The sequence below is a fragment of the Patella vulgata genome, chromosome 5, assembly GCF_932274485.2.
Source record: "Patella vulgata chromosome 5, xgPatVulg1.2, whole genome shotgun sequence".
Taxonomy (NCBI): Eukaryota; Metazoa; Mollusca; class Gastropoda; family Patellidae; genus Patella; species Patella vulgata.
Genome location: NC_065883.2, coordinates 41,542,842 through 41,557,081, shown reverse-complemented (window position 1 = coordinate 41,557,081; position 14,240 = coordinate 41,542,842). Strand labels below are relative to the sequence as shown.

Sequence of the window (14,240 nt, the reverse complement as noted above, 5' to 3'; positions counted from 1 at the left end):
GTATGAAATTTATATGTATCATTTAAATTAGTAAAACGAACAAGCCTGTTGAGTTTCAGTTATCACCTAAATTAGCGAAATGAAGACGAACAAGCCTATTGAATGTCGGCAATTTCCGTCAATTACGTCTAGAGTTATGGCCCTTGATTTACTTTGGTGAACTTTCGAACAACAAAAGTTATCATTCGATCTGTATGAAATTTATATGCATTATTTAAATTTAAATTTCAGCAATTTCCGTTAATTACGCCCTGAGTTATGGCCCTTGTTTCACTTTGTTGTACCTTGTAAATGCTCTAACGACAAAAGTAATAATCCGATCTGTATGAAATTTATATGTATCATTTAAATTAGTAAAACGAACAAGCCTGTTGAGTTTCAGTTATCACCTAAATTAGCGAAATGAAGACGAACAAGCCTATTGAATGTCGGCAATTTCCGTCAATTACGTCTAGAGTTATGGCCCTTGATTTACTTTGGTGAACTTTCGAACAACAAAAGTTATCATTCGATCTGTATGAAATTTATATGCATTATTTAAATTCGTAAAACGAAAAAAGCCTGTCGAATTTGAACAATTTCTGAGGATTGCTTCCAGAGTTAAGGCCCTTGTTTTAGCTTTTAGAACCTTGTGAACCTTCAAACAACGAAAATTATAATGTCATCTGTATGAAATTGTCTATTAAATTCCCCTAATTACCTACAAAAGAATAAATATGTGACAACCCTTGTCGACTGCACGGACGATTTAGCTGCTGTAGGCATTTGTTTTGTTGCCTGGCAACCTATCTTAAACTTTAGTGGTGTCCATGCACAGGTCATATTTTTAGCTAGTTCCTACCTCTGATTGTGAACGCTTCTACACTGTATATCCATGTCCTCTGTTTGCTATCATATATTCAGCCACTTTGATGTTCTCTCCACCTTTATCTGATCGAACTCTCTGTGGTAACCCGTAGTTACTGACAGCTTCTGTGGAAGCTTCCAAGACTGTCTCTGATCTGTTGTTGCTGCTGATCTTAAGATATGTTGGTAATCTTGAGTATCCATCTATACCACCATGGACTACTAAACGCCAACTGAAAATAAAATACCAGTAACATTAATTAATTGAACACTTAAATTTCTAGTATTTATATTACATGTACTAAGTGTATTGATGTACAGTAAAACAGAATGTGTATATTTCTAAAAAATGTAATCTTAAAAGTTAAAAAAATATAGACAACAGCTGACGATTTGAATGAAACAATCATCAAAAGGTAGACAAGTGGTGTAAGTGGTCACTTTTGCATGGGCACACAGTTCGGTATACATGTAGGGTACCAAACAGTTTCACAGTGATAATGTGAAAGCCTTTTTCATTGGTGGCCAAGCAAATATTTACTGCTGATCAGTTTACTAGAGTACCAGTACAGGAATCAATGAGAAGAGCTGACATTGAAAGAGTGTTTATTTTTAATAAAAAGAAATTGTTTTCGAATCAAGTGTGCAGAATTTAAATACGGTCTGTATTTAAATATTTCCCATAATATTCGAAATTAAAAACACAATTTATAATTCAATGTTGATCAATTTCAATCAATATTGATGTTGTTATCTTGCTGCGAAACTATAGTATAGGATCCTAATATCCAATATTTAGGACACAATAAACATTTTATAATCATTTACATGGTTTCGGGTGTTATTTTGTAATAAACAAATAAAAACATATCGTACAACACTATGTAGAACTAGAAGTAATTAGTAAAGGCTGATTCACAAACGACAAAATATAATAATTTAAAAAACGTGTAAAATGCACTAAGCAGGCGTAAACGACTGCCGTTCAATTTGAACTGTTCACATACGTCACCGGAATTACAATATTTTTTTTCAGAAATTGAATATAAATCACTTTACAATTTACATACATTCATATTACATTTATGTGCTTTAATTTTGCGTTAAAAGAAGAAACACGTCTTGTACAAACCTGATGAGTTTATGGTATCCATCAATGTGCCAAAGTCAATTTGGTGCACGTACACAATACTTTCGTCTGCGCACTGGATTCAAATACAGTCTTCTGTATAACACTCCTTCAATGTCAACTCTTCTCATCGATTCCTGTACCCTATAAAACTGTACTTTATGGCCTCTCATACTTCTATATCCAATATTTGGATAATTATGTAGTATATTTTGAACTGTAACATCCAACTCATCATCAGTCACCTGACTATAATTAGCTGTGAGAGAAATGTCATATTCTGATAGTCTTCTGCAAATTGTCCTTTTGCTTACATTAAACAGATTAGCTATATTTTGAATCTTGAAATCATTGCTTACTAAATATTCTAATTGCTCTTGGGGGATGATGAAATATGGTCTACCTGTACAACCTCGAACATGTAGCAGGATCGATGGACGACGGACTATCCACCTTTCCAGGTCGCGGGTTGAACCAAAAGAGACAAAACAGGAACAATTTATTTACAATACACACACGAACAAAACAGGAAATTATTTACAATAGAGCAAGTAGAAGAACCTTGAAATAACAAAATGAATAAATTAGCAAATATATATAAAGGATATAGCTTCTAATAACCAGTTATATAATATAGAGATATATTGCCTATTACAGGTAATAAGAATGGAGCATTTAGAATTATTATACATAAATAACATATAATAGCAAAATGAGAAACTAACTTAAACTAGAAACATACCCTGATAAAGGTGTTCTTAAGAAATGAAGAATTATAGAGCTAATAGACGGAGAGAAATAAAAAACTACCGAGAACAAATTGCAAAAGAATTTCTTTCACTGGAATCTAGTAAAGGGGTGTCTAAAGGACTCCCAACTCAAAATTGTCCGCTGAAACCCTGTAGCGTTTTTCATAATTAGCATAAATCCAAGATGGCCGCCAATTGGACTTTCTGGCCTCCATATCTTGGAAACGGCCCGTTTTAGAGCAATAAATGTATTATCATTAGATACAAAAGTGATATCAACGAATCGGAAAATAAAATTATCACAACGCCAGCAGGTCATAGTGTGACTTGCCATGTTTTAATTTGCAAAATTCAAATATTTTTCATATATATTTAGCCAGGTGTGCCGCTATTTTTTCATGTGTTCCAAGGTGTGCCGTTGGCAAAAAAAGGTTGAGAACCATTGTGTTAAGCTCTGGTGATTGACTTGCAATCCAGTCTGGGTTTTCCCCAGATATTTGAAACTTTTTTTGCTAATTTTGTGAAAAGTGCCGTATTTCGCCATGGATACGTGCATAATTTGCGACAATAACCGAAATAATGGTGGGGATGCTGTCAAGCTCACCACCGAGGGATCGAATGTAATCAATCAGGCTGCTCAGCTTTACCGGTTGGACATTTCGGTTACCCCTCCTAATGCTCATGTGCATGTACAGTGCAGATAGAATTTCACTCACCAGATTGAATTCCAGTCCAGTCAGTAAACAAACTAGTTCTCGGCCCGCTTTTTCTTAGTTCTCCAAGACACCAGAACTCACGTCAAACCCGCTTATTCGGTATCAGAAAGCATTTTGTCCGGTCGTCAAATCTCAATATTTCGAGTGAATCTGGAAATTGTCTATAAAGTTTTTTTTAGGATTGATTTTAGTAGCCTATGGTGTCCTCTTTCAGAATCCGCCGGGTGAACTCCGGTCACCCTTGAGCGTTTTGCGAAATTCAAGATGGCTGTCAAATAATCCCCCATAACTCACATAGTATTTATTCTAGGACGATAATTTTTGGGTTTAAACCTATGTTACTCGGGTCAAGGAATACACTGAAATCATTCATTATGTTGTGGGGTGATTAGATGATAGTAAAATCCAAAATGTCAGACAAATTGGGCCATCATTATTTCACCAAACCAAACTATATCTAGAGACAAACTACATATTTCTGGATAAAGGGGGCACAAGCTGTTTTGTGAACATTTAAACAAATAAATTCTACCCACAAAACACGAAAATAACCCCCCACAAAACTAGGCAATATCCAGTTTAATCCTTTGGTCGTATTTCTGGCTGCAACCTAAGACAATACAAGCACAAAATACTGTATATTCTAAGCCATCCGTAGTGCATCTACAAGCAAGCATTCTTGTATCCACATCTGATGTGACACATGGCAGACCCCGGAGCAAGTTGGCCGGTTGTAGTGTTATCAATTTAGTATCCTTCACCCAGCAATAGCTTGTTGATGAGCTCTTTTTACGTTCCCTGTAAATGCATCAGTCATTGAGCAAGACTACCATGTTTGAGTGGGGATGACGACTTTTAGATGTCCATACCCACCAACGTGATTCTTGTCAACTTGCAAATCGACGCCTGAAACACGCTGGATGGTTTCGGCATCCGAAACTGAAAATATATCGTCATCATCCACATTTAAACCATGTAGTCTTGCTCCAACGAATGATGCATTCGTATGGAAAGTAAAACGATGTCACCACCATGCTATTGTGTGGCTTTCATTGGAAGATAGCAATCCACCTGAACTTGATCCGGAACTGTATTGCTGGGTTAAGGAGACTAAATTGAGAAAATTACAATCCGTCAAATTGCTCCTGTGGCTCATCAAATGCGGATGCACGAGTGACGCTCCAAATAGTACGCTTGCTTGTAGCTGCACTAGGGGTGGCTTAGAATGTATAGTATTTTGCACCTGTGAAGTCGCAGGTTGCAACCAGACAGAACCAGACACACGACTAAAGGATTAAACTGAATATTACCTAGTTTTGTGGGGGTATTTTCGTTTTTTGCGGGTAGAATTTGCATTTTAAATGATCAAAACACAGATTGTGCCCTTCTTTTCAGGACCGTCCCATGTGGCCCTGGACCCCCTGTTAGGCATGTATGTAGTGTTATCGTATCAATCATATGCTTCTATGTCCATAAATATATAGTTTGGTTCGGTGAAATAATTATTGTCCAAACCGCCGCTATCGAGTTAATGGGCCATATTGTCTGGCATTTTGCATTTTACTATGATCTAATCACCGCACAACATAATGGATGATTTCAGTGTATTTCTTGGCCCCAAAAACATACGGTTAGACACCAAAATTATCATCCTAGACAAAATAGTATGGGGGTTACAGGTGATTATTTAAAATGACGGCCATCTTGGACGCCATCTTGAATTTCTCAAAACTCTCAAGGGTGACTCAGGTCCAATCGGCAGATTCTTAAAGAGGCACCATAGGCTACTAAAATCAATCATAAAAAAGTCTTTGTGTACAACTTCCAGGTTCAGCCATAGTTCTGCCGGACTAAGTGTTTTGGCGTCAACATAACGTCACAATGCCGTCATGACGTCACACCATGACCTGCTGGCGTCGTGATAACCTTTTTTTCCGATTCGTTGATATCACTTTTGTATGTAATGATAATACATTTATTGCTCTAAAACGAGCCGTTTCCAAGATATGGAGGCCAGAAAGTCCAATTGGCGGCCATCTTGGATTTATGAAAAACGCTACAGGGTTTCAGCGGACAATTTTGAGTTGGGAGTCCTTAAGACAACCCTTTACTAGATTCCAGTGGAAGAAATTCTTTTGCAATTTGTTCTCGGTACTTGACAAACAGAAATTATATCTCTCCGTCTATAATGTATGATGAAAACCATATATACATGTACAAAAGAACGAAACACTAAAAGATAAAACAAACACCAAATTAGACATACATTTTAAAATATAAGGTTTTACTTATTTAGATTGAATATACATGTATTATTTTATTTTAACTTATATCAGAATAAAACAGTATTTAAATTAGAAAGGAATTGTCTTCTATTATATTGTCAAGTCAGGTTAAACAAATATAAACCTACCTGAGTTAATGAAATCAGTGCTGTAGAAGAAATTGATGTATTCAAGATGGAGATATAAGAAAAAGTGACTAAAGGTGAAACAGGATGTTAGGATAGTATCTAAGTTACCGATTACTACTCACTCCAAATAAGGTGGAAACTACAGATGACATAGAAAAGCAAGACTACAAGCTATATGAAGTGTCTAGTTGAACAGGACTATTAAAGAACTGAGTTAACTAACTACATAAACTAAAACCATACACAGGATGAAAGAGGCTACTTCTTAATACTAAATATATAACAACTGACAACCAAATATACACTACTACACTATCCCCCCAGCACAAGAAGTGGCGTCCCGACACGAACAACCCTAAACACCATAATAAAAACAACAGTATACATAATTATACAAAAATAATGAACCAATCCACATAACCAAAATCATAATCCATAAACAAAACCAAGTCGTCATCAAGTAAAACTGTAAGCAACTGATAATGGAATTTATAATCTAACTAATAATGCAGAAATTAAAAAAAATCGTTATTAAAATACCAGTAGATACAACTAATATAAATCAAAGCCAAACAGTATTCTCTAAAACCCAAGCATCAGATTTCATCCAAGAAGGTGGTTTTAGAGCGGGAGCCCAGGGGGTTAACCTAGCTGAAAAGTGTACCAATTTTCTCCTATATGGTATCAATGCATGTATATCAGGTATCATCAGAATGTAAGTCTGCCGGGTTTCTGGTGGTGGGTGTGGTATTCCACGCCCAAAATGTCATGCCCCCCAACTAGACTAGATTAGCTCAAAAGTGTACCACATGGAAATCGTACAGCAGTGTACAGTACATCTTCAGGTGTTACAAAAACACTCTAACAGACATTTCTAGTGGCGGGATACCTCTGACAGAGCTATGTAATTGTCAGACGTTAAATTTTGTAGTGGTAGAGTATCCCTGACAAGAGTTTTCTAATTTCTAGACCACAGCTAGGCTAAGATTAGTTGAAATCTGTACCACCTAAAACAGCTTTGGAGTTGTTCAGTACCACTACAGGAATCATGAATGACCACTGCCTGACAGTTTGTGTGGTGGGTTAGCCATAACAAACACGACCAAAATGCCCCCCCCCCCCCACTACGATAGATTAACCGGCACTGTTCACGTGGTCAAAAAAATTAAAAATTGTGCCAGGATGCGTAAAATACTAATACCTAGCACGTATGGAAGGGGTGATACTCTGCGTTTTCAGAAACAATTTTTTTTTTCAAAAACGCATTTTTAGCCCCGTAAAACGTTTTATGCCCAAAAATCAATTTCTTGTAACCGCAGTTTATCGCATCTTCCATACGTGCTAGATATTAGTATTCTACGCATCCTGGCTAAAAATTTAATATTTTAGAACACGGGAACAGTACCCGCTAATCTAGTCTAGTTGGGGGCGTGGCATTTTGGGGATAACCCATCGCACAAACTGTCTGGCAGTGGTCATTCATGATTCCTGTGGTGGTACTGTACAACCCCAAAGCTGTTTTAGGTGGTACAGATTTCAGCTAATCTAGCCTAGCTGTGGACTGGAAATTAGATAACTCTTGTCAGGGATACTCTACCACTACAAATGTCTGACAATAACATAGCTCTGTCAGAGGTAACCCACCACTAGAAATGTCTGTTAGAGTGTTTTTGTAACACCCGAAGATGTACGGTACACTGCTGTACGATTTTCATGTGGTACACTTTTGAGCTAATCTAGCCTAGTTGGGGTGCATGACATTTTTGGCGTGGAATACCACACCCACCACCGGAAACCCGGTAGACTTACATTCTGATGATACCAGATATACATGCATTGATAACATATAGGAAAAAATTGGTACATTTTTCAGCTAGACTGGCCCTTTGGGCTCCCGGTCTATTTACGTTGTCGTTTAGGAGCTAGAACTGGTTGTGAAATATCATCAGAGGAAATATCAGGATCAGGTGGAGAAATTGAATCATCTGAATTATCAGTAACAGTAATATTAGGAACGGTCTTATCAGGAATATCTGGAACAGTAATATGAGGAATAGTAATATCCGGAACAGAAATATCAGGTAACACGTTGGTAACACAAACAGAAGAATCGGATGAAATATTAACATTTGAATTATTATCCTTCGTGTGAGGTTGAGAAATGGGAAAATCAGGAATACTAACATCAGGTGAAGAACGAACACGTGGAAGTGGAACATTTAATCGTGGGGCAGGAATAGGTCGACCAGAAGAACATATCGGAAGTAGAAGATTTCTGTGTAGAGTACGTCTTAATGAAGTGTCAGCCTTCTGAACTACAAAAACTGAAATTTTAACATCTGGTTGTGAAATAACTGTATAACAATCATTCTCCCATTTATCTGTAAGTTTATTTTTACCTCTGATCTGTACATTACGAACTAACACAACATCACCAACATGTAGATTAGCACCTCGGGTTTACACATAATAATAAAGGTTTCTGCTTCTTCTGCGCTTTCTGAATATTTTCTGTGGCAATACTGTTCACGGCTTTAAATTTATCTTGAAGTTCAGAAGCAAACTGTTTATAAGAACTACGTACATCAGTAGCAGAAGTATCTCCAAAAATTATATCAACAGGTAACTTAGGATTTCTACAAAACATCAAAAGATAGGTTGCCAGGCAACGAAACATACGCCCAAAGCAACTAAATCGTCCGGGCAGTCAACAAGGGTTGTCGTATAGTTTTCCTTTTTTCAGTAATGAAACATTTATAATACACTAAAATCTGATTAAGAGCAACAACTCACGAAGTAATTATCAGAAAACTATTAGAATTTGTTTGATTTTTATAAAGTTCTGCCCCATGCTAACGTTTTGTATGCAAAGCTTTTAATATCATGGATTTAACTGTTCAAGTCATAAAAATTCATTGAAAATCAATATACTTGTTCGTCTCAAGATCTTAAACTCTGTGTATCAATCTGAAGTCAATCGGATGGTAACTTTAGCCTTTAGAGCGTCACAAGATTTTGCAAAGTGATCAAAGGCCATAACTTTGGCAGAAATTATCGGAAATCGTTGAAAATCAATAGGCTTCTTCGTCTCAAGACCTTAAACACTGTGTATAAATTTAAAGTCAATCATGTCTAGTGGAATTATAAATAAAAACTAAATAAGGAACATGATCTTTCCATCTACCTTTCTGTTCTTCAGTAAGAGTACCTAGCATATTTGAAAGTGTTCTGTTGTGATGCAGGACGGATGGCCTGACAAGTACAGCTGTCTAGTCGTTCGGATTGGACGAAAAACCAAGGTCCCTGACATCTTCCCTTGACAGTTGGAATTCGATGTAAGAGTAGGCCGTAGTGCCGCTGTCCGGGCAAAATTTCCCTCATGGCACACTGTATGGCGTATGCCCGTCTTCATTAGACCAGTTCGGAGCAGAACAGTAGGACGTTAAACCCAATTTCATTTCATTTCAATTTATGTGAATAGTTCACTTGCGCTCACAGGGGTCTTTAGCAGTGGGAGCAAACCGGAGGACCCAGAGAAAACTCACAAGGTTGGACAGGCGACCCTACTCCTTGTCACGTACGAATTGGGAATCGAAACCACGGCAGTTGACTGAACCCCCTATACAGATTACACGAATCTGTCATTATAACTAATATAGCAATGCTAAATACGACACAGTATTTCAAGCATTTATATTTTGTCAAACATAGAGATTAACATAGTTAATAATTCTACTGATTTTGGAAAAGTACAGTTCTTGTTAACTTTTGTCTTACACATTGTCCCTGTAGTGCTAAATTAGTTAATCTCACCACATGAAATCTTCTTAACTTTATGAACTGACTACAAATTAATTTCAACAAATTATAATAATGCGTGTCTATTCCTTTACATGTTTCTGTGAAATGATCATTCGGATGAGAGAATAAAGTAGAAGGTAAATTCATCATAACTTTAGATACAACAACATTTTCCCATTCATTTGGTTTAACATATTTGATATTGACAAAAGATCTGAGTATAACTTCACATTGTCGAACAATCTGGATAACATCATTTGATGGAATGCATAGTCCTCCATTGTTTGTTATATTTAGAAGCCCATATTTGGTATCAGTTTTAGGTTTTACTAAGGCATGGGCACAGGGCACACACTGAACTTTAGACATCAATATTCTAACAACCCAGCCAGCTATATTTTCAAGGAAACCCTCTACAAATGAACTGATACCTCTGCCATTGATGGGATAATCATGGTCTGCAAAAGCATTTTCAAAGGTAATTATTTCTGTGTTGTTGACTTCCAAGATAGAGGTTATGTCTTGTGGTACACATGAGGTGTTGCAATCGATTGTTCCGCTTACACCAACATGACCTAGTAGAGATCTATATGCATTCGAAAATTGTACTGCAGATGGATTGTTGTTCTATCCCCCATATCTCCTAATGGCAGAAAAAAGTAGCTCAAGGTGATCTTGTGACAATTTTTAAGTCAACAAGTATTTCAGTGCTGTGGATTTGATAAAATCATCTCTCTTGCAAGACCAAGACGGCTTTGATTGTTACACAAGAAACCAATGATACATATCTTTCTTTTTCCATGGCAGACTTTCTGACCAGTCATGTCTTTTAAGTTTAATAGTACAGAACTGGTGGATAACAAAAAGGATTCAAAAGACTAAAAAAAAATTGCATTAATGGGATGCTTAAAACCTTTTGCAGCTGGCGTTCTACTGTTGAAAATATCGAACATTCGATCAACCATGGCAACAAGATTGATTGTTCTTTGACAATTTCCTAAATCTTCACAGACTGAAGAAGCAAATTCTAGGGATTAGCAACCGAACTACTTAAAACTTGTATACTGCTAATTTAACATTCATTTTTTGATTGGTAAATTCTATGTGCTTCTTTGTTAGCCTATAGCTGCTCTTAAGCCTTCATTTCGTTGTAATTCCTCAAGTCTTTTTATGTCTGACCACTTTGCTGTACCAAAAGTTTCTTCCTGCAGTTTTTGAAGAGAATGGAGAGCTCCACGGAAGTTTTTGAGAAGATGACAAGCATCAAAGAATATATATATATATGTTTAATTATGGATTAGATGGATCTTGGAAAGTACTTCTGATGTTGTCAGGGTTTAAATTGCCTCCTAAAATGTTTGCCATTCTTTGGTTGGTTGGATGCCCATCCATCACAATAGATGTTACTCTAATACAAATTTGGTAAAGTGATGATATTGCTGTCAAAAGAAGCTGGCTTTGTATCTCTGCTGATATTCCATCAACAAGGAAATAACCTAGTGGTACTTTCCAGTGACCTTGTAAACCAACAGCTAGTATCACTATGACTTCACGTGCCTCAACTGCATCATTTTCAACTGGTCCAGAACCTAAATTAACAAAACCAACCATTTGACCGTTATTTGCATCCCAATCAATGTGTTTTCTTATGGACATGCCATCAATCATCAGACTGCGGTGTTTGTAGGTCCATTCATCACTTTGAACTTTTTGCTGAAGCATGTTTATAACTTGACTAGAGAGACCTGGTTTATGTTACTCAGCCACCTACAAGTATACAGAATAGAGAAATATATGAATATGATGAATGAAGCGTGCTATAAATGACTTGTAACATTGGCACCTGCTGATCATGCTCGTTGTTATTGCACAGAAAACCCACCCCACTTCTCAATATGATTTCTACTAAAATTAGCATAAATCAGCAAAAGTGTGCAATAATAATGAAGATGTCTAGTATTGCACGGTTAAGCCCCACCAATTAGTTCCTTATCTATGATAAAATAATAAAGAAATAACAAGCTCTTATTGTTCTATAGCTTGTGTGATTTTAAATTCTGTTACAACAAATACTTTAAAATATCACCATAAGACTCAGTTATTCTAAAAAGGTACACGCAATGTGTATATGTAAAGTCAAACCTTTATATCAATCAATCATTTGTTGAGCCTTTTCTGATAATTTCTTTTCATCATGTAACAACACTACCAATTACCATTTATGCACGTTTTTCTCTGCGTTTGGTTAAGGCAAGTTGGTGGACTGTACGTGTTTTCCAGTCTATTGGTGGCATCTTCTAATTTTTCTTTCATAGTATTTAAATCATGATGGTAATTGTGTTCAATGGATGGTAACTATGATGGAGATGATCTTTCTTCTATAACTCTTGAGGGCTCTACATCTACTCTGGCCCTTTTGCTTGAAGAGGTTTGTCTTGAAACAATCTATAAATAAATGAAAAGGGTAAATGAGACTACACTCGGGTGGACGATGTACCTTTTCAATCCAAATTGCAAAATGACCATCTGAAATGAAATGAAATGAGGTTTAACGTCCTACTGTTCTGCTCCTATGCTGGGCTACCTCCGAATTACTTCCCTTGTTTTCCTATTCCCCAGCATGGAATAGCTATCTTCAAACGTTTGAATTTGAAGTTGAAAATGATATTTTTGCCAATTTCTCAACTGGCAATAGTGAAGTATAGGATTATTCTTTAACAAGGTAGGACTGTTTATAGATACCATCTATTTTAGGGCTTTATTTTAATACATTTTAAAAATATAACTTAAAAATATGAAATTGTAACTTTAAGGCAAGTTGGTGGACTGTACGTGTTTTCCAGTCTATTGGTGGCATCTTCTAATTTTTCTTTCATGGTATTTAAATCATGATGGTAATTGTGTTCAATGGATGGTAACTATGATGGAGATGATCTTTCTTCTATAACTCTTGAGGGCTCTACATCTACTCTGTCCCTTTTGCTTGAAGAGGTTTGTCTTGAAACAATCTATAAATAAAAGAAAAGGGTAAATGAGACTACACTCGGGTGGACGATGTACCTTTTCAATCCAAATTGCAAAATAACCATCTGAAATGAAATGAAATGAGGTTTAACGTCCTACTGTTCTGCTCCTATGCTGGGCTACCTCCCAATTACTTCCCTTGTTTTCCTATCCCCCAGCATGGAATAGCTATCTTCAAACGTTTGAATTTGAAGTTGAAAATGATATTTTTGCCAATTTCTCAACTGGCAATAGTGAATTATAGGATTATTCTTTAACAAGGTAGGACTGTTTATAGATGCCATCTATTTTAGGGCTTTATTTTAATACATTTTAAAAATATAACTTAAAAATATGAAATTGTAACTTTAAGGCAAGTTGGTGGACTGTACGTGTTTTCCAGCCTATTGGTGGCATCTTCTAATTTTTCTTTCATGGTATTTAAATCATGATGGTAATTGTGTTCAATCCTCAAACTACTCAACATTTGTCTGAGGAGGAATGACTTCGCTTTTAACGACCAAGTATACCTTCAGTCTTCCGGAACTGCGATGGGAAAACGATTTGCCCCGAGTTATGCAAATCTCTTCATGGCGGAGTGGGAAAGGGAAGTTCTGCCACTCTGTCCATTAAAACCAGATTTCTATGGGCGGTTTTTAGATGACGTTTTCATAGTCTGGACCTACACACTAGACGAATTTTGGACGTTTTTCAACATTCTGAACAATCATCATCCATCTGTCAAATTAACCGCAAATGTAAGCCATAACAGCATAGATTTCCTTGATACTACCGTTTTTAAAAGTAACAACACCAAAATCACAGGCCAATTGGAAACTAAAGTATTTTTCAAAGAAACCGACACACATCAATTATTGTTCAAAAGCTCCTTTCACCCAAAACATACATTCTCTGGCATCATAAAATCTCAGATTCTCCGTTTTCATAGGATATGTACTCAGAAGACCGACTTTGAGTCAGCATGTACATTGGTATTTAGCAAACTAAGGGAAAGGGGATACTCCAAACGCTATCTACGACGTATAAAAAACAACACTCTAGCTGAGCTTGCCGCCAAAGAAACAAATAATATACAATCAGTACATAAAACCAAAATTTGTGGCCATCCAAGATGTCAAACATGCAAAATCTTAAACATATTCGACCATTTCCATAACAAAACATCTGGCACAAAATTCCCAATATTAGACCAACTTTCATGCAGTAGTTCAAACATAATTTATCTAATCTCATGCAGAAAATGTGACAAGCAATACGTAGGGGAGACTCAAAATGCACTTAGGGAAAGAATTAACGGTCACCGGTCTGACATAGTCACCAAAAAAGACAAACCTGTCTCAATTCATTTCAACCAGCCAAATCATGACATTTCTGATCTCATTGTAACGCCAATAGAAAAGACCAAGAGCGACTTTGAAACTTCAGAAGAAATTAAAACGTTTAGGCTAACAAGAGAAAAATTCTGGATTGACAAATTGAAAACAACAGCCCCCCTAGGTTTGAATATTCATACGGCTAGCGCAATAGCTCCTTTTGTAGTTCCATTTAGCGCAACAGCAGCA

At 36.5% G+C, this 14,240-nt stretch overlaps 1 long non-coding RNA gene across 1 annotated transcript in view; it reads left to right on the top strand.

The window, feature by feature from the left end:
* Nucleotides 1-14,240, top strand: part of LOC130013053 (uncharacterized) — a 42,052-nt gene that overhangs the window by 10,178 nt on the left and 17,634 nt on the right. The window lies entirely within an intron of this gene.